Source organism: Lucilia sericata, unplaced genomic scaffold (assembly GCF_015586225.1).
Source record: "Lucilia sericata isolate MDLA Ls3-8-SP2 unplaced genomic scaffold, ASM1558622v1 Contig001317F_arrow, whole genome shotgun sequence".
Taxonomy (NCBI): Eukaryota; Metazoa; Arthropoda; class Insecta; order Diptera; family Calliphoridae; genus Lucilia; species Lucilia sericata.
This window is the reverse complement of record NW_023995263.1, coordinates 3780-28556: the sequence shown is the minus strand read 5'-3', so window position 1 is coordinate 28556 and position 24777 is coordinate 3780. Positions and strand designations below refer to the sequence as shown.

Here is a 24777-nt window from a genome sequence, read left to right as displayed (position 1 = left end):
TGCTCAAATGACTGTCATAGTATGAAAACTGTCAAAGTTATTCACAACCATATCGGAACCTCAAATTACCGCCTTTTTAAACCTGGGAAAATAATTCGACCGATCTATCCAATTGGCCATTTTCTAAAAATACATTATGCAATGAATTATATACCAAAACAAATGGCAATTTTAATGCTTTAAAATTGTGCATAAACGACTGTCCTAGCACGAAAACTGCCAAAGTTAATTGCAACCATATCGGAACCTCAGATTACTGCGTTTATTAAACATAGAACAATAATTCTACCGATCTATCAAATTGACCAATTTTTAAAAATACACATTATGCTACAAATGATATACCATATTAAAGTGCAATCATAATGCTTTAAAATGATGCATAAATGACTGTCATAGCGTGAAAACTGTCAATGTTATTTGCAGCCATATCGGAACCTCAAATTACCGCGTTTTTAGAGCTGTGAAAATAATTCTACCGATCTATCCAATTGGGCATTTTCTAAAAATATAGTATGGAATAAATTATATACCAAAGCATGAAAACTGTCTGTTATTATGAAGGGGAACAAATAGATTATTTTTAAATGCTGTAAATTGTCTTACTGTAATTTATTTTTATTGTTGTCCACTTTAAATAAAAAACACAAGAACCTCTTTTTCTTTATGTATTTAAGTGTTGTTTTGTTTATTGTCGTTCGCTGGGTACTGATCAACTGAACTGCATGCATTTAAGAAACACAATTATATGTACGTACATATGAAGTATGCGGCGAATTCAAATAGAGAGAGAGACATACAAAGAGCATAATAAATATAATAATAATAATAATAATAATAATAATCTACACTTAAACATTCCGGCCCCCTTGCGGTTACGCAAAATCACAAGAGGACGGAGTGGATATTTATATATATATATATATATATATATATATATATATATATATATATATATATATATATATATATATATATATATATATATATATATATATATATATATATATATATATATATATATATATATATGTAATTTCAAATAAAAAATTTACAGCAAATTGGAACAATAAATACAAGTTCAAGATTTATATACAAGTTGAGATTACATATCTGTTTTGGTTCCTTTTGACAAATTAGAATGTTTAAGTTTTATAAGATACAATAAGATAAGAAAATAATTACAGTGCTGACAAATTCAATAAGTACAATTCATTTTGGTTTTTTTTGTATGAAACAATAAATTTTTTTTTTAGAAAATTTATACTTTTATAAAGCGATAATTTTAATAATTTTGTTAATAGTTATGGGGAATTCATGATTTTTTGAAAATAATTCACAATACTGAATGGTAATAAATTTTTTATAAAATTTTATATACATAAATTTGGTAAATACAGCTGTCATCTTTAAGATTGGCGAACTTTTCCGATTAGGATCCAGCCTAACACGGTATCCTGGGCCATCGGTGAAGTGAATGTTGGTGGACGGATTTCGGACTTTATGATGTGGGGATAAACATCAGCGCCAAGAATCAAATCTATCTCTGATTGGACGTAAAATCTGGGATCTGCCAAACGTAAATTTTTATATGGCTCAGCAACCGCTGCATCCAGCTCTTGGGGGTGTGGGAATTGAGGTAACTCTTTTGTTACTAGGGCATTTATAATCAAAAGATGTCTTTTTAAAAAAAGTGTGGTTTAAACATGAGTTTACAAATGCGTCTGGAACCTGACCTTTCAATAGGCAATTGGTAGCGGGTTGGTAGAAATTCTGCAATTTGACTCGTATCTATAGATGGATTGATAATGCCTCTAATATCACGCCATTCCCCACCGAGCTGGATGCTAACTAATACTGTTGGTCGTAAGATAGTTGATTGGCGTAGATTAACGTCTGGGTTGGTACGGATGCTTCTGGTAGGCCTGATGAGACGATGGAAGTGCAATATGGTGTGGTGCTTTTGGTGACATTTTCGACATCTTTCAGTACTGCGACATCTTGCCAGGACATGACTATGAGCCAAACAATTTTGACAGTATTTATACTTCTTGACCACTTTAAGTTTATCGGCTACGTTCATATTATTAAACCGGTAGCAAGTACGCATAGGGTGGTCCCTTTTACATAGACGGCAGTCTGGCTGATGACGTTGTGGTCTTCGTCTCTCGTTGATGGGAGATACATTTCTGGCTTGACGTCTGAGTGAAGGCATAATACTGCAAATATAAGGGAATTATTAGTTTGATGCATTATTAATCGGGGAAAGAAGAACTAATTTGACAATTGGCCTAATTACAGGACCAGTTGTAGTAATAATTTCTGCTACTCTGACTTTATTGTCGTGACCAAGGTAAACCTTTTGAATACGACCAAGTCGCCATTCATTAGGGAGAAGATGCTCTTTCTTTATAGCTACAAGATCACCTACAACGAGGTTTCTTTGTGGATATTTCCACTTTATGCGTTTGTGCAATTCTTTTAGATACTCTTCTTTCCATCTGCACGCAAAATGATGGTGGAGTATGTTCAATTTTTGCCATCTATTAGCATGACTAAGTGGTCGATTAGAGAAGTCTGGTTCCGGGGGTGATAGAAGGGGGGCGCCAATAAGAAAATGGCCGGGTGTTAAAGCACTTATTTCATTGGGGTTGTCACTCATTGGACTTAATGGTCTTGAATTGAGACAAGCTTCAATTCTTGTAAGCATAGTTGTGAATTCTTCAAAGGTAAAATGTTGAGCATGGGATATCTTTTTGAGGTGTGATTTACAACTTTTCACACCTGCCTCCCAGAGTCCTCCCATATGAGGAGCTCCAGGGGGGTTAAAACGCCACTCAATGTTTTGAAACGCATTTTGAGATAGGATGTTCTGTCGTACTTGGGATAAGAAGTTTTCTTGGGTTGTATTGTATATGTTAGCAGCGCCTACAAAAGATGCGCCATTATCAGAATATAGAACTTGTGGGGTGCCTCTACGGGAGTAAAAACGAGAAAATGCTGCTAAAAAAGCTTGGGTTGAAAGTTCACTGGTGGCCTCCAAATGAATTGCCTTTGTAGCAAAGCAAACAAATACTAGTACATAGCCTTTAATTATTTTACTTCCACGGCCAGCAAATGACTTTATATTAAATGGGCCGGCGAAATCTAGACCGGTATTAGTAAAAGGGCGCGATAAAAACGTACGTTCGGGGGGCAGAGAAGCCATGATTTGTTGACTCAGTTTTTTCTTAAATAAAACACAAGTCTTGCAGTTAAAAATAATAGTTTTGATAAGATTTTTTAACTTTGGTACCCAAAACTCTAAACGTGCTAGACGTATTAGAAGGGAATTTTCTCCATGTATCGTGTATTTGTGTAAAAGTTCTAAGTACAATCGGGTAAAACGACCTGAGTAGGGGAGAATCTGAGGAAATCTTTCATCATAAGATAGCATCTCACTCCGAGAAAGTCTACCATTGATCCTCATTATATTATCAGAATCGATAAACGGGTTTAAAGTTAACAAGGGACTTTTCTTGGGAATCTCTTGACCTCTAGAAAGCAGTGTATATTCGGGAAAATAGAATTTTTGACAAGAAAACACTAAGCGAAGTTTAACATGTTTCATTTCTGTGTGTTAAATGGTGGGAGAGGGGTAATTATATGTGGTTTTATAACGTGGGTGAGTAGAATGATAAAATCGATATATATAAGCGATTACGCGCATAGCGCGTGAGAGATCAGAGAAGCGGGTAAGAATATCTTCAGAATTTTGATTTACATGAGTTTTTAAAGGTCTAACCTCTTCGTGTGTGTCTATAATTGGCAAAACTGATGGCCATTCAGAACTAGGGAGTTTAAGCCACTTTGGTCCATGCCACCATAGATCGTTGCAAATCAAATCGTTTGCTGTAAGACCTCGAGATCCTAGATCAGCTGGGTTATCTTTAGAGGAAACATGACGCCATTTATCATTACCAACTTTATCTACTATAGATGTGATTCTATTGGCGACGAAAGTGGTCCAATGCGACGGGTGTTTTTGAAGCCATGATAACACAATAGTTGAATCTGTCCACAGATGTAGATTGCATTTATCAAAATTAACTTGCGACAGAAATGTAGATATCAATTTGGCTAACAGTTCAGCGCCACAGAGTTCCTTCCTGGGGAGCGTAACGAATTTTACTGGGGCAACTTTAGTTTTGGCTAAGAGTAAATGAGTAGATATATGACCTGTTTCGCTTGTGGTTCGAAGATATAGGGTAGCAGCATAGGCTTTTTCAGAAGCATCACAAAAACCGTGAAGTTCTGCTGAGTATGAGGGGTTATAATTTACAAATCGGGGTATTTTTATCATTCTAATGTTCGGGTAATCATCTAAAAACGCTAGCCAACTATGCAAAGTTTCGAGCTTGAGGGGTTCATCCCAATCGATTTGATCTTTCCAGATTTGTTGCATTATTATTTTTGCAACGATGATCTTTGGGGCTAGCCATCCAGCGGGGTCAAATAATCTTGCAATATCTGACAAAACAGTTCGCTTGGTTATATTATTTCGGATTGGTTGAGTTATGGGGTTAAAATAGAAATAATCTTCACTCGCATTCCAGCGGAGTCCTAATGTCTTAGTTGTAACTGTGTCTTCAAGCTCTAATGTATCAGACATAAGTAAATGTTCAGGTTCTAAGCCTTTTAGTAGGGATTTTTCGTTTGATATCCATTTACGGAGAGGGAATCCGGCAGAATTTAAGATTTTAATTAGGTTATCTCTTGATTTTAAGGCTAAAGAAAGATCATGGGATCCTGCTAGTACGTCATCGACATACATATTCTCTTTAAGTATGGTAGAGATTTCGGGGTAATCGTGATTACAGCATTTAGCAAGTTCAATAAGAGTTCGCAGGGCTAGATATGGAGCACAGTTAACTCCAAATGTTACGGTCTGTAGCTCAAAATCTTGGGGTTCTTTGTCAGGAGAACTTCGGAATAAAATCCTTTGAAATGGGGTGTGATGTTGATTAACAAGTATTTGCCGGTACATCTTCTCGATGTCGGCATTAAAAACGTATTTGAACAAACGCCAACGGGTTATAAGGACAGTTAAATCTTGTTGTAAAACTGGACCGGGGTATAAGACGTCGTTTAGACTTAGTCCTGACGTAGTGGGGTTAGAGGCGTTGAATACAGCACGTAGTTTAGTAGTTGTAGATTCGGGTTTGAGCACAGAATGATGGGGTAAATAGTATGAACAGTTAGATCGAGTAGATGAATCTGGTTTTACGGGAATCATATGGTTCAATGTTGAATATTCTTGGATTACTTTATCGTAATCATGCTTTAATGTAGGGTTATTAGTGAGTCTACTCTCATTTCTAAGAAATTGTGATAATGCAGAGTTGCGAGAGTTGCCAAGGGGAATATTATTAGAATATTCAGATTTAAAGGGCAGGGAGACAACGAATCGACCATTTTCGTCTCTAAAGGTTGTACTTTTGTACAAATTTTCGCAAAAGATATCTTCATCAGATTGGGTTGGTTTTTCATAAACTTCTTCGAGTTCCCAGAATTTAGTAAGTTGTGTATTTAGATCGATAAGATTCATATATGAAGAAACAGAATTTAGAAGAGGGGTAGGAGATTGTAATTTTCCAGAGATTATCCATCCAAAAATGGTACGCTGAGCGACGAGTGATCTATTATAATCCCAACGAATACCATCTCTAAGGATTTTTGGGTAAACATCACAACCAATCAAAAGTTCAACATTCGAAGTTTTAGCAGAGTAGCTATCAGCTAAGGGAAGATCAGAAAACTTGGTACTCATAATGGAAGAGAGTTCGTAATAGGGTAAGTCTCCTGTCAGTTTATTAACAACGAATGCATCGGTTGAAGTTTTAAAGAGTTTTTCTAGAGGGGAACTTATTGTAATAGTACAAATTCGAGTAGCAGTAGCAGATAACGAACCGCTAAGACCCCTTATAGTGGTATGTGAAGTTTTTGTGGGGATTGCCTGAGAAGCCTGGAGTTTTTTAGAAATAAAGGTTGCTACGCTTGTCGTGATCTTGCTGCAGCAGCAGCTGAAGTTGTGGGGTTATCAACAGGATTGCCATTGGTTTGTGAGGGATTTGAGTCGTGATTAGTATTACCATTATTATTGTTCATTGAGTAATCGTTAAAGGATATATTATTCGCTAGTTGGGTTACAGGTTGATTTTCGGAACGGTGTAAGAGGGAATGATGTTTCTGTTTACAGAATGAACATCTGAATTGACTTTTACAAGATTTATGATCATGTGAGGCTGCTAGACAGTTAGTACACCGCCTTTGTTTTTTAACCAACGAATATCGATCTTCACTTGACATTGATAAGAAAGTGGGACAAAACCTTAAGGGATGTGGTTCTTGACAAATTGGACATTTTAGAGGCTTATCTGTTTTAACTTTTGTTTGAAATGTATTAACTTTTTTATTATTATTGGGATTCTGTTTCTTCGGATTATATTTCTTGTAGGTGTTGTGAGAATCGGACGAAGTAGTCCGTATATCCGCGAAACCTTCAAGGGATTGATACCTAGAAGTTAGAAAGCTATCCATTTCCTGCCAAGTGGGTAATTCTTTACTGTTCCCTAAGTGTTGTTGCCATAAATGTAAGCTGATATCAGGAAGACATTTCGCACAGATAAAAACAAAAATAACATCCCAGTTTTTGGTATCTATTTGAAGCAGAGAAAGATTTTTAATACAATTGTTTATCGATTGCTGCAGTTGTTTGATACAGCGACCAGACTCTTTACTAATAGGGTTATTTAATAAGCTGAATAGTGTTTTCAGTTGTGAATTTACAAGAATACGAGAATTTTCGTATCGTTCGACTAAATTCTTCCACGCCATCTCGAATCCATTATTTGTGAGTGGACAATTCTTCAAAATATCATGGGGTTCTCCCTCCGTCTTCTTTAATAAGTGAAATAATTTTTCAACGGGGGACAATCTGGGGTTGTTAATATAAAGGGCCGTGAACATATCACGAAAAGATGGCCAAGAGACATAATCTCCAAAAAAGGTTTGCGTATCACAAGGGGGTAAAGATATGTTGGGGTTAGAATCTGTCGAAACTGTAGGGGGTGTGATCGCAGGGACATTTTGGTTTCTGAGGGAATCTAAAATCTCATTAGCTTTTGACAGAGCCCGAACGTGGGAGTCAAAAGTTTTAAAAAATCTTTCTTTCAGAGTTTCGACATCAATATTTTCTTCAACCGTGTTATAATTTAGCAAAATTTTATCATAGGCTGTTCTAAAATCTGACCAGTGTCTAAGAATTTCATCCTTATGTATATCGAGGGTGTGAATTGTATGAGTAGCAACTGGGATGCCAGAGAAAAAGGCCTCAAATTCAACGACTTTATCGGATGATCGAATAAACTCATCTAAAACCGCCATATTGCGTTTGTATTTGACAGGATTCTATATGTAAACACGAATTTAGTTTACTTCACAACGAGTGATGAAAGAATGTTCGGTTTTTATTATAAAAAACAAGAGTTATAATGGCAAAATTATTTGATTTAATTTAAAACTTTATGTTGTTTTTGTTAAGTTATTTTATAAAGTTATTTAAAAAAAAATATCCGCACATATAAAATAGTTTTTAAATTTCAAAAGTTGATAAAAAAACTTTGCAACTGATTCACAGGTTTCAAAGTTGCTTAGATTTTATTTGTAGTATTTTATTAAAGTGATTTGGTTTTTGTAAAGTATCTTCCGTTTATTACTAATATTTTTTGTGAGTGTTACGAATTTAATGAACAGTTAAATTCTCTTAAATTTGTGGTTTTCAGTTCTAACCAATTGTTGTGGTATGTATTTAATTCTCTCTGAGTAAGATAAAGTAGCGAGTAACAAATAATGTAAACTTTAAAGTTGAAATATGTTAGGTACTCTTTGATCCACAGCATTAATGTTAAAAAACAAGCAAAACTGTCATACAAACACTAATTTAACCACTTGTGGATTTTATTGTTATTAAGAAGGGATTTTTTACTTTTTAGAGATTTCTAACGGTATGTATATAAAGATGAGTTAACAAACGGAAAACTTGTTGTTGCACACAATAATATATATTCTATTAGGGATGCTCAAATAAATATGACAATATCAAACGGACAAAAAATTGATGCCACAGTTTTATTAGGGATACGCAGATAAATATGAAAAAATCAAATATTACCTTTGAATTTCCGCAAAATGGGGTTACTTGCTGTTGTTGTTACTGATGGATACAGATGATATTCCACACTTTAGGCCTGGGTTTGTATGTTAACTTTTCCATTTAAAAACAGGGTTTTTCTTCTTTTTTTTTTTTTTTTAATTTCACTTGAGCCACGTGGTTTGTTATAAATTTCACAAGAGCCAGGGGTTTTTTTCTATAAATTTCACAAGAGCCAGGGGTTTTTTTTATAAATTTCACAAGAGCCAGGCGTTTTTTTTTCTATAAATTTCACAAGAGCCAGGGGTTTTTTTTTTTCTTGAACCAAGGCTTTTTTTTAATAAATGCACAAGAGCAATTAAACACAACACTTTTACAATAAGGGGTTTAAAAAAAAACAAGGAATAAGGGGTTTCACAATATTTAAAAATAAAGTATTTGACAAAATTTATAAGGGGGTTTTAATCCGGTTCGTTGGATCAAATGTTATTATGAAGGGGAAAGGGGAACAAATAGATTATTTTTAAATGCTGTAAATTGTCTTACTGTAATTTATTTTTATTGTTGTCCACTTTAAATAAAAAACACAAGAACCTCTTTTTCTTTATGTATTTAAGTGTTGTTTTGTTTATTGTCGTTCCCTGGGTACTGATCAACTGAACTGCATGCATTTAAGAAACACAATTATATGTACGTACATATGAAGTATGCGGCGAATTCAGAACTGAGAGACATACAAAGAGCATAATAAAAACAACCACCAAATGTACATGCATTCCAGTACACTAGTGGTGAATTAAATAAGAGCAGTTCAGTGCCAGTTGAATAATAATAATAATAATAATAATAATAATAATAATAATAATAATAATAATAATAATAATAATAATAATAATAATAATAATAATCTACACTTAAACACTGTCAAAGTTATTTGCAACCATATCGGAACCTCAAATTACCGCCTTTTTAAACCTGGGAAAATAATTCTACCGATCTATCCATTTGGCCATTTTCTAAAAATACATTATGCAATAAATTATATACCAAAGCAAATGGCAATTTTAATGCTATAAAATGGTACATAAACGACTGTCCTAGCACGAAAACTGCCAAAGTTAATTGCAACCATATCGGAACCTCAGATTACTGCGTTTATTAAACATAGAACAATAATTCTACCGATCTATCAAATTGACCAATTTGTAAAAACACACATTATGCTACAAATGATATACCATATTATGCTACAAATGCTATACCATATTAAAATGATGCATAAATGACTGTCATAGCATGAAAACTGTCAATGTTATTTGCAACCATATCGGAACCTCAAATTACAGCGTTTTTACACATAGAACAATAATTCTACCGATCCGTCAAATTGACCATTTTTTAGACGAACACATTATGCCACAAATGATATATCAAATTAAAGTGCAATCATAATGCTTTAGAATGATGCATAAATGACTGTCATAGCATGAAAACTGTCAAAGTTATTCACAACCATATCGGAACCTCAAATTACCGCCATTTTAAACCTGGGAAAATAATTCTATCGATACATTATGCAATAAATTATATACCAAAACAAATGGCAACTATAATGCAATAAAAAGATGTATAAACGACTGTTATAACATGAAAACTATAAAAGTTATTTGCAACCATATCGGGGCCTTAAATTACCGCATTTTTAAACCTGCACCAATAAATATACCGATCTATCCAATTTTTGTAAAAATTCATTATGCCACAAATTATACACCAAAATAAAGTGCAACTGTAATGTTTTAAAATGATGCATAAACTATTGCCCTAGCATGAAAACTGTCAAAGTTATTTGCAACCATATCGGAACCTCAAATCACTGCCTTTTTAATCCTGGGAAAATAATTCTACCGATTTATCCAATTGGCCGTTTTCTAAAAATACATTATGCAATAAATTATATACCAAAACAAATGGCAATTTTAAGGCTTTAAAATGGTGCATAAACGACTGTCCTAGCACGAAAGCTGCCAAAGTTAATTACAGCCATATCGGAACCTCAGATTACTGCGTTTATTGAACATAGAACAATAATTCTACCGATCTATCAAATTGACCAATTTGTAAAAACACACATTATGCAACAAATTATATACCATATTAAAATGATGCATAAATGACTGTCATAGCATGAAAACTGTCAATGTTATTTGCAGCCATATCGGAACCTCAAATTACAGCGTTTTTAAACATAGTACAATAATTCTACCGATCCATCAAATTGACCATTTTTTAGACGAACACATTATGCCACAAATGATATATCAAATTAAAGTGCAATCATAATGCTTTAAAATGATGCATAAATGACTGTCATAGCATGAAAACTCAAAGTTATTCACAACCATATCGGAACCTCAAATTACCGCCTTTTTAAACCTGGGAAAATAATTCTATCGATCTATCCAATTGGCCATTTTCTCAAAATACATTATGCAATAAATTATATACCAAAACAAATGGCAACTATAATGCAATAAAAAGATGTATAAACGACTGTTATAACATAAAAACTATAAAAGTTATTTGCAACCATTTCGGGGCCTTAAATTACCGCATTTTTAAACCTGTACCAATAAATATACCGATCTATCCAATTTTTGTAAAAATTCATTATGCCACAAATTATACACCAAAACAAAGTACAACTGTAATGCTTTAAAATGATGCATAAATGACTGTCATAGCACGAAAACTGTCAATTCACAACCATATCGGAACCTCAAATTACCGCGTTTTTAAACCTGGGAAAATAATTCTACCGATTTATCCAATTGGCCGTTTTCTAAAAATACATTATGCAATAAATTATATACCAAAACAAATGGCAATTTTAATGCTTTAAAATGGTGCACGAAAACTGCCAAAGTTAATTGCAGCCATATCGGAACCTCAGATTACCGCGTTTATTAAACATAGAACAATAATTCTACCGATCTATCAAATTGACTGTTCATTTCAATGAACAAAACATACCCATCCCTGATGTCAAACAGCACCCACATCTTAATATAAAGACTTCAAGTACAAATTTGCAAGTAACAACAAGTGTTACAGCCAACAAGCGCTCTACAACCAACCAAACAAACAAAACATCAATCCCTACAACAAAAAATTAAAGCTAGAAGTGTTTTTTTGGAAATAAATAATTTATAAAACTTAAAGCAAAAACCTAGTGGTAAAAATTACAATTAGTTTTAAACCCTAAGCCTAAAAATAAAACTTAAAACTAGTGTTCCTAAAGTATATCACAGCTAAAATAGTTAAAACTTATATATCAAACTTAAACCTATGGTTACAAACATTAAAACATAGTGAAACCCCTAAGCTTATATAAAAACCCTTAAACATAAAATATATTTAAAATTACTTATATATAAACCTATCCCTAGTGTTCAAACTAAACCCTAATTTAAAAGAAAATAAACCTTAACCTAAAATTTGTTATATATATTGTAGTGTGCACCTCCCTAATAAACAGCTACTAATAAAAAGAAGAAGAGTAAACAAAAAAATAAAGGGATTTTCTATACTTCTTGTCATCTTTGACAAATGGAAATTTGGTAAACAAAAACAAATGAACAAAACTATGAATTTTAAATAGCTGAAAAAAAAAATATCAGCCATCTTTTCGATAAAGCTAGGTTTCGAGGCAGGAAACGAGGACAAATTCGTTCTTTTTTAATCGAACTGCGCCAACAAAGAAGAAGGTGGAGTTGTGGCTCCGTCATACAAAAAAAAAACTAAATTTTTGTTTTTTTTTATAAATTAAATAAATTTTATTGAAAAGAAATTGTAAACGTAACATTAAACTTAAAACTAAATCTTCAAAATAAAAATAAGAAAAAGCTAAATAAACAAACCTGCAAGCCACTCAACACCAAACTTCATCCATCGAGGGAGCAGCCGCATTAGCATCACCACGCCTGGGGTGCTAGGGTATATTTGGTGATATTCCGACTACAGTACAGTGAAATACCGGGACACATAGACGGACGTTCGATTCGGTTCCTTTTCTTTAAGAAAATAAAAAAAAAAAAGATAAATATATATTAAAAAAAAAGTGAATAGTGAGATATTTATATAAAAAAATAGGAAGTCTTACGTCTCGTAAATTTCATCCCGCGTGTGAACATTAACCACGCGTGCGCGAGTTAGGTTAGAGCTCTGGCCTAGGGATCAGTGAGTCGCGAGGTTGATTAACCAAGATTTTCCTAAAATCTTATATAGGTAATTCTCCTAATAAAAAAAAAATATATATAATTATTTAGAAATAAATAAAAGGAATTAGAGAATTTATAATTTATTCGTACCTCAAACTACTTTGACATCTGGACACGTCACGAACAGGAAATATCCATCTACCCTATCCTCATTTGGGAGATACTTCCGATAAAGTAGTTGGCCGCCAGGAACTAGAGCCGGAAATCGGTAATAAATCCGAGAGGTTGAGAAAGTGAAATTATAAATTATTATTATCAGAAGGGAACTATTGAATTAAACCTAACTTGGAAAAGAAAAGTCGAAAACTAAAAAGAAAAAAAATCCAAAATTTAAAACTAAATTTTTAAAATTAAAATTTAAAACTAAATTTGTAAAATTAAAATTTACAACTAAATTTTTAAAATTAAACTTTAAAACTAAAATTTTAAAATTAAACTTTAAAACTAAAATTTTAAAATTAAACTTTAAAACTAAAATTTTAAAACTAAAATTTGAAACTAAAATTTTAAAATTGAAATTTAAAACTAAAATCTTAAAAATTAAAATTTAAAACTAAAATTTTAAAATTGAAATTTAAAACTAAAATCTGAAAATTAAAACTAGAAATAAGAGTAAAATATGAAATCGTCATCTAAAAGTAAAATTTTTGTAAATTTTATTCCGATATTTTCGTTTATATAAATTCTTTTTTTTTTAATAAAACAAATTTTATAATGTATAAATGAAAATACTACTTTCCAAGTTTTATTTTAATTAATATGACTGGCTAAAATTCAGTAAACGCGGCGGTAAGTAGGGAAGGTATTGTCTGCGGGGAAAGTTTGGGACATCCCTACTATTGGATGTCATGGCGGGATTCAATCCCGAGTGGGAGGGTTATTTCCTGGCAACAACATCAGCCAGGAGAAGAATTGTTCGATAGACTAGTACGCAGGGAAATGGAGAAAGACTACTTTGAGCCCTTTAACTTTAATATATATTTGCTGGTATGATTTTTTTGTGATGGTGTGTGTATTCGGTACAGATTGCTGGCAAGGACCACCCCCTCCGGCGAGCTCCAAGCCCGGCAATCACGAGCATACCAGCGCCGCCGGCAATCTGGCCACACTGTTTTTTTTGTTGTTTATTTTGTTTTCTGTTTGTTCAATGAACAAACAGATGTTCAACAAATCCACCAACCCACACAGCAATAAATGGCGCCCAACGTGGGGCCCGAAGTAGGTCCATAGATTAATCTAGTTAGTCCTTAATGCTATTCAGTCAAGACTACGTAAGTCCTGTTAGGTCATAACAAGAGTCCCTAATTGTAGCGACGTCGTCAGACGAAATAGTTATTTATTTTATTTTTTTTCATTTCTACTTTTCAATAGATGGGAATCTATAATTGTGCATGACTAATATTGTACACACTAACGTAAGTCCCGAACATCTGGACAACCCAGTCTGGTTCGCGTTGCGACGTTTGGTGTGGGCAATATAGTCATGCGGAATTATAGATTCTTCAGCCTGTTCTTTCCAAGCAACTTGAGGCTCTCGTATTAGCTTTCCATAGCAAGAGCGAGATTGCTCAAGTTGGGAGGAAAGAATAGCATAGGCAGCCACCCTTAATAGCAAAACTATTAGTGTTTGTTTAAAACTCACGTTTGTCTACAGCTAAATAGTTAAAGTAGTCCTAGAAGAACTAGGTTTTTAAAACCAACATCTAGTTGCACCTTAACATTTTTGCTGTGGTGAAACAAGCACTACCATTTATCATCCATTTTAACTTCTCCATCTCCTGAAACCAATAGGAAAACAATTACGACTATATCTTCGAACAATTTCAATATACTTTACCTGCAAACTTTACTTTCCCGAAAGCATCGCCGTTTACAAAATTACGTTTTGAATCTTCATTTTTTGTTTTGAGTTTGGATCTTTTCTTTTTAGATTTAGACTTTTAGTTTTTTGAAAGAAAAAGGAAGATATTTTCTTAGTATCTCGTTTGAGATTTACCTTTAAAAAAATATATATATATATTTTTTTTTTTACTAGCGCTCGATTTTGCTTTTATATATTTATATATATGTATTGACATTTTATCATTTGAATTGGACCTAAATATTTACGATTATTTGGTCAAGCTCATTTTAATATTGGTGTTCTCTACTATGGTATTAACTCGCTCAGCTAGGAGTCGATCCCAAGCAGACAACAGAAATAATCTTGAAATGGAGAACGCTAACAGAACCGTGATTGAAACTGCGGTTTCCGCTGCGCTCCCCTTGTACACCATCGCTAATACTATGACCACAACAACAACCACAACTACAGCAACTTCGACAGTAACACCCGCCGTCCGGCAGTTTATGTCATTAGCACAAGAACGCTCAGGATTTCATCACGAGTCTTCTTTTATAAACAGTACGATAACTTCGCCTGAATATAGCAGTATTACTGCCAGGAATGTGCAGCAGGAATATCGTTCCAGCATGCCACCGGCAGCACCTCCACCTGCTAATAATGTGACAGCCGCAACCGAGGTGGTTAATTTTATGCGCGAGGAATTGCAAAGGCAAATGCAGTTCTTGCGTAGCGATATGCAACAAGAGATTGCGCAATCCATAACTCGAGCGTTATCCCAAGCATCACCTCCACAGCCTGCCGAACCGCAACCACCTGTCCTACAACAAAATAACAATTTAGCGACAAATGTTCAACCACAATCGTATTTAAATATACCTGTGCTTAATAATCAGCAACCAGACGCTTTTCAGCCGTTGCCACCACAAGCAGCTTATACACATCCGCTAAACTTCAATCCAGTTTTGCCACCACCACAGTCGTCGCAAGCCCCTAGCTGGCCCACAGAAGGTGCCTTTTCCATCGCACGGAAGGTGGATTTATCAAAGTGGGGGATTAAATTTGATGGCACATGAGTGCGGAGGATTTTATCTTCCGTATTGACGTCTTGAGGCAGGATTATGATTGTAGCTTCAATGACATTTTAAGAAGTTTCCATTCGTTGTTGGAAGGCCAGGCTTTAGATTGGTACTGGAACCTCCGCAAGTTAAGGCCAATACGCTCCTGGGAAGAGTTGGTCGGAGCATTTCTTACGCAGTTCCGACGGTACGAGAGCGAGTTCCAACTGCAGAAACAAATAATGGACCGTCGCCAACTACCGATGGAAAGCTTCGAAAGTTTCTACAATGCTGTGATAAAGCTAAGGAACCAGCAGCGAAATCCATATTCTGAGCGAGACTTGGTGGAAATTATGAAAAGTAACTTAAAACCGTCAATGTCGCACTTGCTATTTTCGGTGACCACTGCTAATCTGAATGAGTTCTGTCAACAGGCGAAACGAGCCGAAAACTTAATTACCACTCAAAGGCAGACTTTTCAAGCTAGACATTCCGTCCCAGCTCGCGTACATGAACTCCAGTTTGGAGATGAAGAGCCGACACCTATCCCCGAAGTAGACGCCTTAGCCACTAGTAGCCGGTATATATGCTGGAATTGCAAGCAACCAGGCCATAGCTTCATGGATTGCCCATCACCCAATAGGCGCATATTTTGTTTTCGATGCGGTAGAGACGATGTAGTCACGCCTAAGTGCCCTAAATGTCAGGGAAACCTGAAGGGGAGCGAGTCCCAAACGGGGGAGACTCGTTCAAACCAACCCTAATCCCGGATAATACTCCGTCCAGACCTACTCGAATTCTAATTAATTCCGAGCGTTTAGCTCCTGAAGCTGAAAAGCCGAAAGTTCATGTAATTAAACCATTACATCAAAGAATTCATGAGTATAATGAAGCTAAATTAAGAATCTTCGGGCAGGTCTCTAACAAGATAAAGAAAGCCAGACAGCGTTACAAAATCAGGAAAAGAGTGAAGCATGAAATAATGTCGACAAGTTTGTATGAAGGAAAAGATGCTAGAATATATTTGAAAATTCCTATTAATGGACACGAGGTAGATGGTTTATTGGACAGTGGAGCTACCGTTTCCTGTCTGGGTAAAGGTTGTATGGAGTTAGTGGAGAGTACGGGTCTACCAGTCCAAAAGTTTCTGTCCTACGTTAAAACGGCCGATGGCAGTCCACACAAAATTGTTGGAAGGGTAAAAACGGTGATAAAATTTAATAATCATTCTAATGAAGTCACCTTATATTTGGTACCAACACTAAGTCGGAGTCTATTCTTAGGCGTAGACTTCATGAAGAGTTTCGGTCTTTTCCCTGCCCTGTGTAGTCTCTCTACTAATGGAGTAAATTTATGTCCAGAGTCGGAAGAAGTTAAGGACACCCATAAAGTTCATGTACTCACTCCTGATGATCAGGCGGCTTTAGAGAAAGTGGTGGCGTTATTTCCTTGTTGCACTAAGAAAGGTCTTGGCCAGACTACGCTCGAATGTCATACAATCGATACCCGCGAAGCGATTCCGGTTAAAGACAGACATTATCCCGTCTCACCAGCTGTGCAGAAGTTGATGTACGCAGAGCTGGATAGGATGCTTAACCTTGGGGTCATTGAGCAGAGCGAGAGTCCTTGGAGCCATCCGGTTACTCTCGTCCGTAGGGGCGAGAAGAACCGTTTGTGTCTGGACGCTCGTAAGCTAAATGCTCTCACGGTTAAGGACGCCTATCCTCTGCCGCACATCGAAGGTCTTCTCAGCCGGTTAGGGGATACATATTACATATCAAGCGTTGATCTCAAAGACGCGTTCTGGCAGATACCACTAGATGCATCTAGTAAGGAGAAAACTGCATTCACGGTGCCAGGACGACCACTTTACCATTTTACGGTCATGCCTTTTGGGTTGTGTAATGCAGCCCAAAGGTTATGTCGCCTAATGGATAAAGTGATCCCCGCAGCACTTCGTGATAGAGTTTTCGTCTATCTAGATGATCTTTTGATAGTATCTCCAGACTTTAAGACACACTTGGAATTGCTGGAACGGGTAGCGCGTTGTTTGGATTCAGCGAGTCTGACCATCAACGTAGCCAAGTCCAAATTCTGCTTCAAGGAACTGAAGTACCTAGGGTATATAGTAGGAGGAGGAAAATTAAAACCTGATCCTGATAAAGTTAATACTATTATAAAATATACATACCCGAAAACCGCGAAGCAGGTTAGAAGCTTTATGGGAGCCACTGGTTGGTACAGACGCTTCATTCCCGACTATGCCACCATATCCACTCCAATATTTAACACTCTCAAGAAAGGAAAAGTCTTCAGTTTTCCGGACGAAGCTAAAGAAGCCTTCGACAAATTAAAATCGGCCCTTACAACAGCACCAGTACTTAGACATCCGGATTTCAACAAGCATTTTTACGTGCAGTGTGATGCTTCAGACGTCGGGTTGGGAGCAGTTTTGTTCCAAAAAGATGAAGACGACGGCGAGCATCCGGTAGCGTTCTTCTCTCATAAATTAACCAGTGCCCAGAAAAACTATTCGGTCACCGAGAGAGAGTGCTTGGCGGTAGTGATGGCAATTAAAAAATTCCGGCCGTACATCGAACTGTTGCCGTTTACCGTCATCACTGACCACAGTAGCCTCAAATGGTTAATGTCTCATAAGGACCTCAGTGGCAGACTAGCTCGGTGGAGTTTACACCTCCAAGCCTTTTCATTCTCTATTGAACATCGGCCCGGATCCAAAAATATAGTACCTGACACCTTATCGAGATATGATATGGAGGAAATATCTGCGGAGGTAAATAATTTAATAGATTTGCAGTCAAATTATTTTAAAGAGCAAGGTTACCTGGACTTAATCGCCAAAATCCATGAAAATGCCGAACGTTTACCAGATTTGAAGGTAGTTGACGATTTGGTCTACAAACGAGTTTTGCCTTGCGATGGTATTCCAATAAACGAAGACTTCGCTTGGAAACTTTGGGTTCCGCTTGAATTGACCCAAGACATTATTGCCAAGTGCCATAATCCACCTCAAGCCGCACATGGAGGTTTTGGAAAAACACTCCGAAGGGTCAAAGAATATTTCTACTGGCCAAACCAAAATATACAGGTTCGTACCTTTGTAGCCAATTGCCAAATCTGTCGAGAAACAAAACCCGCCAATTCAACTTTACGACCACCCATGGGAGCGGAATCTCAAACGGAGCGCCCGTTCCAGAGAATCTTTATCGATTTCCTAGGTCCGTATCCGCGGTCCAAAAACGGGAATTCATTTATATTCATCGTTCTGGACCACCTTACGAAATTCGTGCTTTTGAAAGCTATGGCAAAGGCAAATACGAAAAATGTCATAAAATTCCTAATCTCCGAAGTATTCCACAAATTTGGTACCCCGGAAATAGTTGTGTCAGACAACGGGAAACAGTTCGTCAGCAAAGAATTTCAAGATATGGTTTGTAGCTTTGGCGTAAAGCATGTAAAAACTGCCACACACTCGCCACAAGCCAACGCTTCGGAACGGGTTAACCAGTCCATCCTGTCCGCAATTCGTTCCTACTTACAGGAGGATCACACTGAGTGGGATAAGTACCTGTCCGAAATTGAATTTTCGCTGCGGTCGTCAGTCCAAACGTCTATTGGGGTTACGCCGTACTTCGCACTGTTCGGTATGAACATGATTTCGCACGGAAGTGTATATAAGCTTGCGAAGAAACTACAATGGCTTCATGATCCGGAAATCGACATAGTACCAAAACCCGTAAAAATGGACTTAGTACGGCACAAAATTCGTGAGAATCTGCACAAAGCATATTTGAAACACGAGAAGACATACAATACCCGTTGCCGTCAAGTCAAGTTTGTACCAGGTCAAGAGGTTTATCGCCGCAACTTTCAGCAAAGCGATTTCAAAAATAATTTTAATGCTAAACTAGCCAAGAAATTTTTAAAATGCCGAATTGTCAGACCTATTGGTAATAGCCTATACGAGGTTGAAGACCTTCAAGGAAAATCGTTGGGGGTATTTCATGCCAAAGATTTAAAACAATAGTTTCAACATCTTTGGTGGTTCTAGTCCCAACGATTATACCTACTCCAAGCTCGAACCAAAATGATAAAACCTATTTTATTTTCTGTATTTTGTATAAATGAGTTAGTAGATACTTTCTACACAAAACATTTTGTTAATGATATTTTGCCTTGATTATATTTAACACTTTGTTTTCTTTTTTTTGTGAAAGCCTACGACCAGGGAAGTTCATTTGTGTTGTGGAACAGTAAACAGTCGTGATAGTTTGCCCGTTAACGAGTAGTTCGTCGAGTGCTCAACCAGACTAAATATATTAATTTTCGTTTATGACCACGTTGTGATCGTCAGACGCTAGTCATAGATGCAATTCCGTCATAGCACCCTTTGGAACCATGCGCTCAGGGTTAGGAATTATTAGTCATCTAAGCGCTGACTAAAATTTGGCAATTTGAATTGTCTGGGAGCAAAGCTGCGACGAGTATCCAACAAGCGTTTCGGGTAGAAACACGTGAATTACTCGTTAACAGGGAAATCTATCACTACGGTATGTTGTTCTCACAACACGAACTATTCCTGGCAAAATAGTTTTTTCTAATGGAAAACATTATGATCTTAACGATCACGAAATAAGGCAATATATCTATAGTTTGCTTTTAAATCTAATTTAAATACTAAATCTAATATTAGACTAAACAGAATAACTTAAAATTAGATGTTAATAATAGAAATTTAAAGTTTTCACTTACCGATTAAAATTTTCGTTGATTGGAGAAATTTTCCTCTCGATCTTACAGTTGGCTGGTATTATTGATTTTCTTCAGGAACCAAAATGTGATGATTCAACCTGTGAAAGGAAAAACAAAACAATTAGTATTTGGTCTAATGTAAATTTTGATGATACAAGTCATTTTCAATATCTAATCATTTGATTTAGATAAGTTCAGTATTAGTTAGTACTTACGTTTTAGAACAATAATTGGGTTCATATACCGCATTCAAGCTTCCGGTCCAGGTCCAATCTGAATTTATAACCTGTGGAAGAGAAATAGAATATAATTAGTTGAATTAATTTAATCTAGCTTTTTGTAATCTTCTAAAAGGACAAACTGAATTCCAAGCTAAGATCAAATCATTTTTATTTATTATTTCTTTTAGAAAATTACACTTTATATATATATTTTTCTTTTTTTTTTCTTTCAAAATAATTTTATTTTTGAATATTTTTACTTTTATTTCCGGAGAAATTGTAAGGGGTATTTCTCGCCAAAGTCTCTAGACGTTAGTCTATGAGCTTTGGTGAACTTAGTCCTTACATTTCTACCAAATTCCTGCGATTAAGTCGTGAATATGAAGAGAAAACTTAATATAAGTGAAATTATGTTTCATTATATATTATTTAGTTTTAGGTTTATTACTTACCTTTCCTGAACGGAAGCAGCAACCAAGGCCAAATCCCAGGTCCAATTGAATTTTATTAGCTGAAAGTAAAAGAAAATTTATAAAATTATTAATTTTGAATTAAAGCAAAAGATATTTTAATCGGAGAAATAATTTTATTTTCACTTTTCTTTTATTTTATCCATTTAGGATTGGTTTGATTTTTTTTAGAGTTTTCTTTATTAATTTTTCTTTTGTTTTGGTTACAAAAGGTTTTGGTCACGGTTCACTTCATTTTTGTTTACACAAATAATTTTGTTTTAAATTTAACTGATTCACAAATTCTGATGGCCACTGTAAATTTTCAAACTTTAGTTTCCGTTGGTCTCGCTTATTAAATCCAGTCACTAAAAATTTTCACTTTTTTTTTACACCCACTGTATTTGAAGAAAAAAAAAAATATTTCACTGTCACTTCACTTTTTGTTCTCACTGTATCTTCCGAATTTAAATTTTAAATTGTTTTTGTTACTTTTCAGAACCACTCTAATTTCTTAAACAATTTTCTTTTTCCAACTTTTTTTCATTAAATTAATTTTTTTTTTGTCCGAACACTTTTGACACTCACTATAAATTCCGATCAAATAATTTTTCTTTAACATTTTCACTTTTAATTATTCTACACGATACGATTGTTAAAACTTTTTCAAGTTTTTTTCCGTTTACTTTTTACACGCACTGTAAATTCCAAAATATTTTTTTTTACCCGAATTCACTTTTTCCAAAACCCGAACCGAAATTATTTTAAATTTATTCAAATTTTTTTATTTTATTCGATTAAAATTTTTTTTTACACGGCACTCACACTTTTGACGCACACTGTAACCAAAAAGTTTTTTTTGTTGCACCGAACCACATTTTAATTTTCACTAAATTCCACTTTTTATATTTCAAAAATAATTCATTTCACTTACCTTAAATTTCCGGAACGACCTTAATCCCTAGTCCACTGGCCCATCTGGAACAAAACCTAGAAAATTTAAAACAAAATTATTAGAAAATTTTATAAAAATAATTAAAATAATTTCCACTTTTTTTTACTTACCATTTCATTCTGCTTCGATCCGCCATCTTTCAGAATCGGCCATCAGTTTTTTTATATAGGCCCAGGGCCGCCAACATGATATCTGTAAAGAAAGAAAATTTGGTTGTGTTAGTTAGCAACACCACTAATAAAATTCCCATTTGTATAACACTTTTACTTACCTTGTTTAAAAACCCCTTTATTGGCCATAAATCTCCACCAGAACCTGTAAAGAAACAAAAGAAAAAATTATTATATTGTTTTAAACTATTTAAAGTAATATTTTTGTTATTTTATTGTTTATCAACAAAAAAACTACTTACCTCGCGTAGTATTTTTCTTATTTGCCTCCTCCTCTTCCATTCATTCAAGCAGCTGTTCAGAGTACGTCGCCGCCTGACCAGTTTTTAACGGCGGTACAGAGTTGTACTTTTGTTATCGAATGAATAAGGGTTGCCATAGCGCAAATTTTTGTATGGGAATAATGAAATACCCAAAATCCCAGAAAAGTTTTAGGAAAATTTAGGGTGCGATTTTTTCCCTCCCATCCTGTATCCAGGGATGGATAACAGGAATGGTGGGGTTTGTAGTGTGCACCTCCCTAATAAACAGCTACTAATAAAAAGAAGAAGAGTAAACAAAAAAATAAAGGGATTTTCTATACTTCTTGTCATCTTTGACAAATGGAAATTTGGTAAACAAAAACAAATGAACAAAACTATGAATTTTAAATAGCTGAAAAAAAAAAATATCAGCCATCTTTTCGATAAAGCTAGGTTTCGAGGCAGGAAACGAGGACAAATTCGTTCTTTTTAATCGAACTGGGCCAACAAAGAAGAAGGTGGAGTTGTGGCTCCGTCATACAAAAAAAAAACTAAATTTTTGTTTTTTTTTATAAATTAAATAAATTTTATTGAAAAGAAATTGTAAACGTAACATTAAACTTAAAACTAAATCTTCAAAATAAAAATAAGAAAAAGCTAAATAAACAAACCTGCAAGCCACTCAACACCAAACTTCATCCATCGAGGGAGCAGCCGCATTAGCATCACCACGCCTGGGGTGCTAGGGTATATTTGGTGATATTCCGACTACAGTACAGTGAAATACCGGGACACATAGACGGACGTTCGATTCGGTTCCTTTTCTTTAAGAAAATAAAAAAAAAAAAGATAAATATATATTAAAAAAAAAGTGAATAGTGAGATATTTATATAAAAAAATAGGAAGTCTTACGTCTCGTAAATTTCATCCCGCGTGTGAACATTAACCACGCGTGCGCGAGTTAGGTTAGAGCTCTGGCCTAGGGATCAGTGAGTCGCGAGGTTGATTAACCAAGATTTTCCTAAAATCTTATATAGGTAATTCTCCTAATAAAAAAAAAATATATATAATTATTTAGAAATAAATAAAAGGAATTAGAGAATTTATAATTTATTCGTACCTCAAACTACTTTGACATCTGGACACGTCACGAACAGGAAATATCCATCTACCCTATCCTCATTTGGGAGATACTTCCGATAAAGTAGTTGGCCGCCAGGAACTAGAGCCGGAAATCGGTAATAAATCCGAGAGGTTGAGAAAGTGAAATTATAAATTATTATTATCAGAAGGGAACTATTGAATTAAACCTAACTTGGAAAAGAAAAGTCGAAAACTAAAAAGAAAAAAAATCCAAAATTTAAAACTAAATTTTTAAAATTAAAATTTAAAACTAAATTTGTAAAATTAAAATTTACAACTAAATTTTTAAAATTAAACTTTAAAACTAAAATTTTAAAATTAAACTTTAAAACTAAAATTTTAAAATTAAACTTTAAAACTAAAATTTTAAAACTAAAATTTGAAACTAAAATTTTAAAATTGAAATTTAAAACTAAAATCTTAAAAATTAAAATTTAAAACTAAAATTTTAAAATTGAAATTTAAAACTAAAATCTGAAAATTAAAACTAGAAATAAGAGTAAAATATGAAATCGTCATCTAAAAGTAAAATTTTTGTAAATTTTATTCCGATATTTTCGTTTATATAAATTCTTTTTTTTTTAATAAAACAAATTTTATAATGTATAAATGAAAATACTACTTTCCAAGTTTTATTTTAATTAATATGACTGGCTAAAATTCAGTAAACGCGGCGGTAAGTAGGGAAGGTATTGTCTGCGGGGAAAGTTTGGGACATCCCTACTATTGGATGTCATGGCGGGATTCAATCCCGAGTGGGAGGGTTATTTCCTGGCAACAACATCAGCCAGGAGAAGAATTGTTCGATAGACTAGTACGCAGGGAAATGGAGAAAGACTACTTTGAGCCCTTTAACTTTAATATATATTTGCTGGTATGATTTTTTTGTGATGGTGTGTGTATTCGGTACAGATTGCTGGCAAGGACCACCCCCTCCGGCGAGCTCCAAGCCCGGCAATCGCGAGCATACCAGCGCCGCCGGCAATCTGGCCACACTGTTTTTTTTGTTGTTTATTTTGTTTTCTGTTTGTTCAATGAACAAACAGATGTTCAACAAATCCACCAACCCACACAGCACAATATATATATATATACTTACCTTAATCCTATATAATAAATACTTACCCGCTATAGTTCAATAAACACATGAATTTATAACGTTTTATGAAAAAAGGAAAGAACAAGAGTTTTTATTTACTTACCCGCTACTTAAACTTATTCTATACCCTACACTTTCTAACCCGAATAAACATTGGTCCTCACGAACCGTTAAAAAGTGAAGTGAAACAGTGATACAGTCCACAAATTAAAAATATAAATAAATAAAATAAAAGTTCACAATAAATAAATAAATAGTACCCTACAAACTAAAAGAAAAATTACCCTAAACATACATAAAAAGTGCTAACTAAAATAAACAAACAAAATTGTGCAAAACAAAATACAAATAA

General features: G+C 34.7%; 2 long non-coding RNA genes across 2 annotated transcripts; both read right to left on the bottom strand.

The window, feature by feature from the left end:
• Positions 1-12117: 12117 nt before the first annotated feature.
• LOC119610940 lies at positions 12118-14459 on the bottom strand. The gene is made up of 5 exons (XR_005232024.1): positions 14309-14459; positions 14114-14249; positions 12562-12663; positions 12354-12487; positions 12118-12264 (listed from the first exon to the last, which is right to left on the bottom strand). It is a non-coding gene; the product is annotated as an uncharacterized LOC119610940 (long non-coding RNA).
• Positions 14460-22802: 8343 nt separating this feature from the next.
• On the bottom strand, positions 22803-23572 carry LOC119610941. Its single transcript, XR_005232025.1, has 3 exons — positions 23304-23572; positions 23096-23229; positions 22803-23006 (listed from the first exon to the last, which is right to left on the bottom strand). It is a non-coding gene; the product is annotated as an uncharacterized LOC119610941 (long non-coding RNA).
• Between the last annotated feature and the right edge of the window lie 1205 nt (positions 23573-24777).